Source organism: Dasypus novemcinctus, chromosome 26 (genome assembly GCF_030445035.2).
Source record: "Dasypus novemcinctus isolate mDasNov1 chromosome 26, mDasNov1.1.hap2, whole genome shotgun sequence".
Taxonomy (NCBI): Eukaryota; Metazoa; Chordata; class Mammalia; order Cingulata; family Dasypodidae; genus Dasypus; species Dasypus novemcinctus.
This window is the reverse complement of record NC_080698.1, coordinates 43,610,928-43,618,734: the sequence shown is the minus strand read 5'-3', so window position 1 is coordinate 43,618,734 and position 7,807 is coordinate 43,610,928.

Below are 7,807 nucleotides of genomic sequence, written 5' to 3'. Positions count from 1 at the left end.
AAGTTTACCTATAGATCTCAAAACTGTTCACTTCTATCCACCCTCACTGCCAATCATTCTCATCTAAACCATCAACATCTCTGGCCAAAATCCTTGTTGCAGCAATCCAAAAGACATGCTGGCTCTCATCCATCACCCTGGGGTCAGAAGAGTCTGCTTAAAATTATCACATTATTCCAAAGGTACTTAATTTCTCCAATGGTTTCCCTTTACCTATCTGCCATGCCTCCCTTTCCAGGATTATTTCCCACCATCCTCTCTTCCCACTCATTATTCTTCCCACACTGAAATTCTTTTGAACTCTCAAAGGTACCCTTTGCTTTCTCACCTCTGGATCTTCAGACATGCTCTCGTGTTTAATTTATATACCTTCCCACCTCCGTCTTCACCTGATTGACTCCAAGTCAGGTTATAGGTTTCTAGTTATATATTATTTCTTTGTTGAGGTCTTCCCTGTCCTCTAGATTGTGTTCTACCCAATTGTAATTTTTTAGTTTTCTGTCCTAACCCCTAGTCTGTTAACTCCATGAGAACAGAGGTCATATCTATCTTGTTTACTACTATTAAAGTATAATCTGGTATAATGTCTAATATAGTAGGAACATAAGTGCTTGCTGGATTAACTAATCATTTAATTCATGTTTACTTTTCTGTTTTTCCCATGAGACTGTGGGACCTTTGGGTCTCTAAAAACTTGCATATTATTAACACTCAAAACATGTGTGTTAAGTGACAGATTTATGGATGAATGGATAAATGGTTGGTTCTAACAGAGAAGGTTATTGTTGGAAAATGTGCTAAACAGTCCTTTGGGAGAAATCACAGAAGTGCATATAGGAGGTTACTGAAATTTTTAAAAAATATCAGTGGAAGAAAGAATACCCATAAACTCTACCAGAAAATAAGCTGAGGAGAAAATGTGCTCATTTTCAACAATGAAATTACAATTTTATGCCTGCTATACAGTATTACAAAATATAGCTATCATAAAATTTATTTGGGATTGATTATTCAACTCTTTCAGGCCACTTGAGTCCCATACAAAGCCATCCTAATCACATATAGGAGAAAATAGGACTTTAATGATACAGCTTGATACTTGTTTCTCTAATTTTAAACAGCAGCCAGCATGACAGACAAAAAAAGAAAGAAGAAAGGGAGGAAAGGAGGGAGGGAGAAAATAACAGATGAGGAATAAAGAAAAATAGACCAAACATTAATAAAGGAAATATCAATTTTATTCATTTTTTAAAAATCTAAACCTGGCCCAGTTTTCTATTTCCCAAAATTGAATACTTAGAACAATACTTGCTTACAAATCAGCCATTTGGCAAAGGGTCACTGGAGACAACTAGTCTTTGCTCTACTTGGAATCATTTGTGGTCACTCAATGGCTGGGGACCAGAATCATCCACCTGAAGGCTCACTCACATGCCTGGTGGTTGATGCTGACTATAGGCTGGGACCCCACCTATACCTGTGGCTAGAACACCTAGTCATGGCCTCCCCATGTTGCCTGGGCCTCCTCACAAAATTGTGGACAGGTTCTAAGAGCAAGTGTCCCGAGAGAGAGACAGGAAGCTATACTGCCTTTTATGAACTAGCCTCAAAAGTTACACAGTGCCACTTCCACTGCATTCTACTCCTTGAGGCAGTTACAAAGGCCCACCTGGCTTCAAGAGGAAGAGAAACAGATTTTATCTTCTGAAAGGAGAGTGGCAAAGTTCTAGAAGAACATGTGGACAATATTGTTGTGGGCATATTGGAAAAATACAATCTGCCACAAAATCATAATATATTTTGGGTTACTGTGAAGGTATAATATTACTTTTAATCAAAGCTTCAAATGAATGATGCAATATTCTGACTCCATGGATGACATGGGAAACTCTGAAGGTTCCCTAATGATCCCAGGACTGATGGCTTGGATCCTCTCATCAAGGAAGTCATAATCAACAAATATTTTTCAGATTTTGCCAAACCAAATATGAAATATCTGCATTTTCTCACAGACAGCTCTCTTCCAACCAGAGATAACTTAGGTACTAAAACCCTCACACCACCAAGTAAGCAAAGCTCTGAAAATAAAGCTGACTTGTAAATCTAAATAATTGCAGCTCGTAACTGAGCCTTTCATGGGTACAGTGTGGAATGCAGATACCTGATACAGTACTCCATCCTGCCAAAATGAAGCCCCCACGGATTTGGGAGGAATCAGAACTGTGCACAGATTTACTTCTGCTTTTACTCCTGCCTCCTTAGATAATAGAATGCGATACTCTGCTTGAGCCTCTCCTGCCCTCCTCTTATACTCAGACCTGAGAGCCAAGAAACATAGGGTGAGAATGAATCTCCTCTGTCTGTCAAAGGAAATAAAACACAGGCAGCTAGCCAGGAAGGAGTAATAAAGCCTATCATTTAGCTTGCCACAATGCAGTTTCATAGGTTTACTTTTGCAGAAGACAGACACATGAAACAGAAATACAGAGACTCAGAAACTGTGTGGTGCAAAAAAAGAGACAGACGTTGGAGATTCAATTCTGAATTTAAAAAGGGAAGAAGGATTTGGCTGTCCTTGCCACATTTGTGGTTATTTTATTGGTTCAAGAAAGATAGTAGAAAGCAGAGATAGGCTTAAAGAAAAGTTATGTTTATCCCTAACCCTCTGGAAGGAATCTATCTTCTCACTGAAAGCTGTAATCTTTGTATTATAGGAAGGTCAATGTTATCAGAATGGTACATTGAAGAAGGTTTACCCTGTGTGTTAAAATCTAGTTTAAACTTATTTATATCTTTACACAATTCATATTTAATACACATTCCTTTACTTCATGGTCTGTCCAGTAGATCATCAAATGTTTCTTCTTTTCCAGCATCCCTGGTCAAACTGAAAAAAGCCATGCAAGTAATGATTTGGGAACCTCCAATCTTCAAACATGCTCCAAATACTTGTGAGACTGTGAGATGTAAGGGAGACAAAAACTGGTTTGACTATTGTAGTTCTAACTCAGCCTCTGATTCCTACTTCTTAACTTCTCGTTGGCAGTACACATCAGGCATTCTCAACTCAGCATCCCATTATCTTTCTTTGTAATGCCCCTAGGGTATTTAGGGACCCACTCCTTTCATTCTACGTGATTAATGGGGGAGGGGGAGCATTGGATCTGAGATCCAGCATGGACTGTGATTTCACGATTCATTTCGGATTCAGCTTATAATTCAGATAGATCAAATCGGAGCTGATCCTTTTACTTCTGGCATGGACATTCCACTTAGTCTGATGCTGTGAACACACAAGCCTGAACTGCTAGAGAATGCTAAAAAAAACAGAGACAAGAGATGGCAAGAGACTGGCTCCCAGTGAGAGTTCTAAGGGCTGTAGTTGAGCCACTGGATTTAACTGTATCAGAATCTTCTCCTGGATTTCTCCATTATATGGGATAAATAATCCCTCATTTCTCTTATTTTCAAAACAATGTATGTCTTTTCTAATGATGTCAGATTAGTAGAGCTCTGACATGTGACTGTGTTCTTATATGGATCACACTGGATCTGATCCCTTTTCTGTAGTTGATGTGATGACCATAGCAGCAACAAGGTTAAATTTTCTCCGTCTCCAATTCAGGCCTCAGCTTTGGCAACTGAACAATTTAGGGTCCAACTTGGAAACATGTTTATTCCTATTTGTTTCAATCATAGGCAATATTTAGGGCAATTGTGACCACAGGAACACAAAAAGTAATTGTGAAAGATGGTGGAGACAACTTCTTCAGTTGTTTATTGATTATGATAGCTAATTTGGGAAATTGGGTGGTACATTTAAAAAAACACTATTTTTAAAACACTGTTCTAATCTTGATTCTGGGTTTGCAAGAATGTGTTCTAAAGCAAGTCATTTAACTTAATTTCCAATAATATGAGAAAAGACATTATAAACTATTAATTACAAAATACTAATTGTGTTATATTACTATTTCTAGTATTAGTATCCAGTTCATTCTGACCTCCCCCATCATCTCCATTTCTCAGGTGTAGAAAATAGTTCTAATTTTCATGTGATGAAAATCAGGCCAAAGTACTACAATCCAACATTAAAATGTACATTTAAATAAGACAATGCCCAAATTTCTAGCTATTTGTTCTATCACAAATAAAGCTATACTCCCTCTATTATTTGTCACGATCTTTAAAAGTCTATTTTAAAGATTCAATTAAATTATTATTGGGGGATTTTACAATGTTCCTGAGAAACAAATGAATCTACAAGGTCACATGACCTTGTAGGTGAACACACTTTGAAAGCAGAATCATGAATTTGGGCTACAGAATGGCTGTACGACCATGTAATAAGGGAACAGTAAACTGAAAGATCATTGTGTGTCATCATTACCTCCCAGAAAGAGACCAGGACTTTTATTCGAATAGCCTGGAAACAGCCTGTCTCCAATTCTGCTAAACTCAATCTAAGAAGCAAATCATATTCTGTTTATTCAATTGGTATTTAATGAGAGCATCAGATAGGAATTATTTTTTGTAACATTCTGTCTTTTTATATTTAGTTGATTGGAGGGTAATTTCAAAGAAGCCAAAGATAATTAATTGCTCTGAATGGGCGCACTGTATATGAATGAAGTAAAGCAAGAAAAAAATAGTTGTACAAGATCTGAAAGAGAAGGGATAAATAGCTGCATTGGTCCTCTTGTTGATTTGGGGAATGTGGATGGTACCCTTTCTCAGCACACTGTGGACATCAAACAAATGGTAAGTAACATGTTGATTTACTCAACCAGATCTGAAACATGCTAGTTCTTTAAGCCTGTGCTGATGTTGCCACCAAATAATGCCCCAAAGCCTAATGCTTACCCATGAGCTGTTGAACTGAATGACTAATATCCTTTTGATTACGATTTACTTTTATCACCAAATAAGAACAAGCCTTCAAGAAAGCACTTTTAAATAAATGGCAAAACTGTATTTAAATGTCTTTGGACCGTACCCATATGATGGCTGTCAACTCTAAGAACAAAGCATACTCCCTTGGCTACTTAACTTTGTGGGTGGTACAAAACTAATCCTCTAACCAGGACTGCTGACCATCTACTCTTCCTCTAAATTTACTATAGGGAGGGACAGAGATTAGAAACAATAATCTAAGAAATTATCTTTTGTCCCTCCCTTTCTTCATAAAACTAAATTAGCTAAAAGCATTCTCCAAAATATGTCTCACATTCCCTCCAATCCTCTGGACATTCATATCCACCTCTAATTCCCAGCTCTGTCCTCTCCCAGTGCTTCTACTCTTGCCAAAATTCATTTTCTACACAGCAACAATTTTGTTTAAAACGTAAAGTCTTTAATATGGACTCTAAGGCCCTTGAATTATCTGGATTTTTCTTTCATGTTAGCCTCATTTTATCAACACTCATTCCATTCTTACATTGTAACTAGCTGATTCCATTCCTTGGACCCTTTCCCTTATCTGTAAAAATGGCTGACTTCTCACCCTTCAGAAATCCCACAAATATTTTATTCTCAGAAAGGTCTTCCTTGACCCCATCTCTAGAGTAAGGCAGTATATCCCATTGCAGCTTCCACCTTCTCCCTTCATTTCTTCCATAATAGTTAATGGTTTTTTATGTATTTACTTCAGTTTCATATCTTTCTCTCTCATTAGACCATCTGCTCCATGTGAGCAATTATCCATCTGCATTCAAAATCTAGTTTCATGCAACATGCTCAATAAATAATTGTAAAATTATTGGAATTATTTGCTCAAGCAAGGTCAAGTTCTAAGTGCTTGAAGATTAATGAGATCCCAGAATAGATGGTTATCTTATGTCCCAGAATATTAAAGCCAACATGTAGCCTTCTCTTAATTCCTGTTGTGCCATCCCAGTCATTTTCTCAGTCTTCTATTTACTATCAATTTGACCAGGGCAAGTCCTAGCTCCACTCATTGCAACTTCTGACATACAAGCAATCACGTCTGAGTGCATTAAGTCCTTGAGCTAGCCTGGAAGGACCTGCACAGTTGTAATGAGGTGAATCCAGTGAGTTTAAGTGCTTTGTAACTTAATTTCCTATACAGATCAAGGACAATGATTCTTTATCTGGATTTTGGCAAAGGAAATCCTGTTGAAGCAGCTCTGAGCAAAATAAATATATATTCTGTTAACTTCAGAACTCCTTCTCTATGGCTATGCCCCCAGTGTCTGATACCTCCCTTTGGCCTTCAATTGCCCAGAGCCCTCCAATGGCTCTAAGTTGAAATGTCATAGCAGAGTAGTAATGGGCCTCAGGCTTTCTTACCCAGGAGATCTCAGTGTAAATCCCAGTTCTTAAATGTGAGCACTAAGGCCCACTTGCTTTAAGGATACCTGATATGACACTTGTCTAGTGCCCAGTACAGAAAAATATTCAACTCATGACAGTTGGTATTATCACTTTTAATTTCTTCATCAATAGGTGCTCAACATATGTCATCCACCAATAATGCACTATTTCATATTCCAAATCACATTCCTTTCTTTATATAATTGCTTCAGCCTAGATTGTTCTCAGCCAAATCCTTTACCTGTCTGCCTCCTCCAAGGCCCTCTTTACTCTCACTTCATGTGTAAAATTTGACAGCGTTAACCAGAGGGAGACTATCATAGTTCTTACTTTTTATAGTTAGAAAGCATTTGTTATTTAAAAGAAAATAAGAAGAATCATATCAGCAAACTGCCTCTGTGCCTGGAACTGCTTTAATCATGTTGCATACATTCAGGGTCTCATTTAATCCATATGACACCCTTCTAGACTAGGCACTTTTAAGATTGTATATTAGAAAATGGATATACCTCCAGACTGGCTCTGTTTCATAGCACCAAAAGGCACTATACACCAGGCCAGTGAAATACTGGGGCCTACCTTCCTAGCTTTTCTCTAGGGTCAATTGTACTATATCATTCTGGCTGTGTGAAGGACATACCAAGTGGAGCAGTGATTATCGGAGTGTTGTAAGTAGAACTTAAACAGAATTGGGGAAGCAGACTTGGCCCAGTGGATAGGGCATCCGTCTACCACATGGGAGGACTGCAGTTCAAACCCCGGGCCTCCTTGACCCATGTGGAGCTGGCCCATGTGCATTGCTGATGTGTGCAAGGAGTGCCCTGCCACGCAGGGGTGTCTCCCATGTAGGGGAGCCCCACGCGCAAGGAATGTGTCCCATAAGGAGAGCCTCCCAGCAGGAAAGAAAGTTCAGTCTGCCCAGAATGGTGCCGCCCACACGGAGAGCTGACACAACAAGATGACACAACAAAAAGAGACACAGATTCCTGTGCTGCTGACAACAACAGAAGCAGACAAAGAAGAACACGCAGCAAAATGGACACAGAGAACAGACAACTGGGGGGTGGGGAGGGGAGAGAAATAATTAAATAAATAAACATAATTGGTATTATGACCTGCTTCCATGGAGAGATGACATGTATGGTATTACAAACCTGGAGCTTATATCTATTAACTGCGTTCAAAGAGGAACTTATGCATTCATTAGTATTAAGTGTTATACCTATATCTCTCCTATTCTAGATATATGCCTGATGATTATGATATCTTTTCTATTCTAGAGCATATGCAGAAGGATCTGAACATGTTCAAAGTCCAGGTAAACTTATTTCATTTTCTAAGTAATTAATGAACATGTCTATAAAATAAAGGAATGACTCTCTTCAGTACTGTCTTTATTTTGTTTGCCATATGTTTGTCTTGTTGCCTATACTGTCTTTGTGAGTTTGTGTCTAGGGCAGTGACTCTTCACACC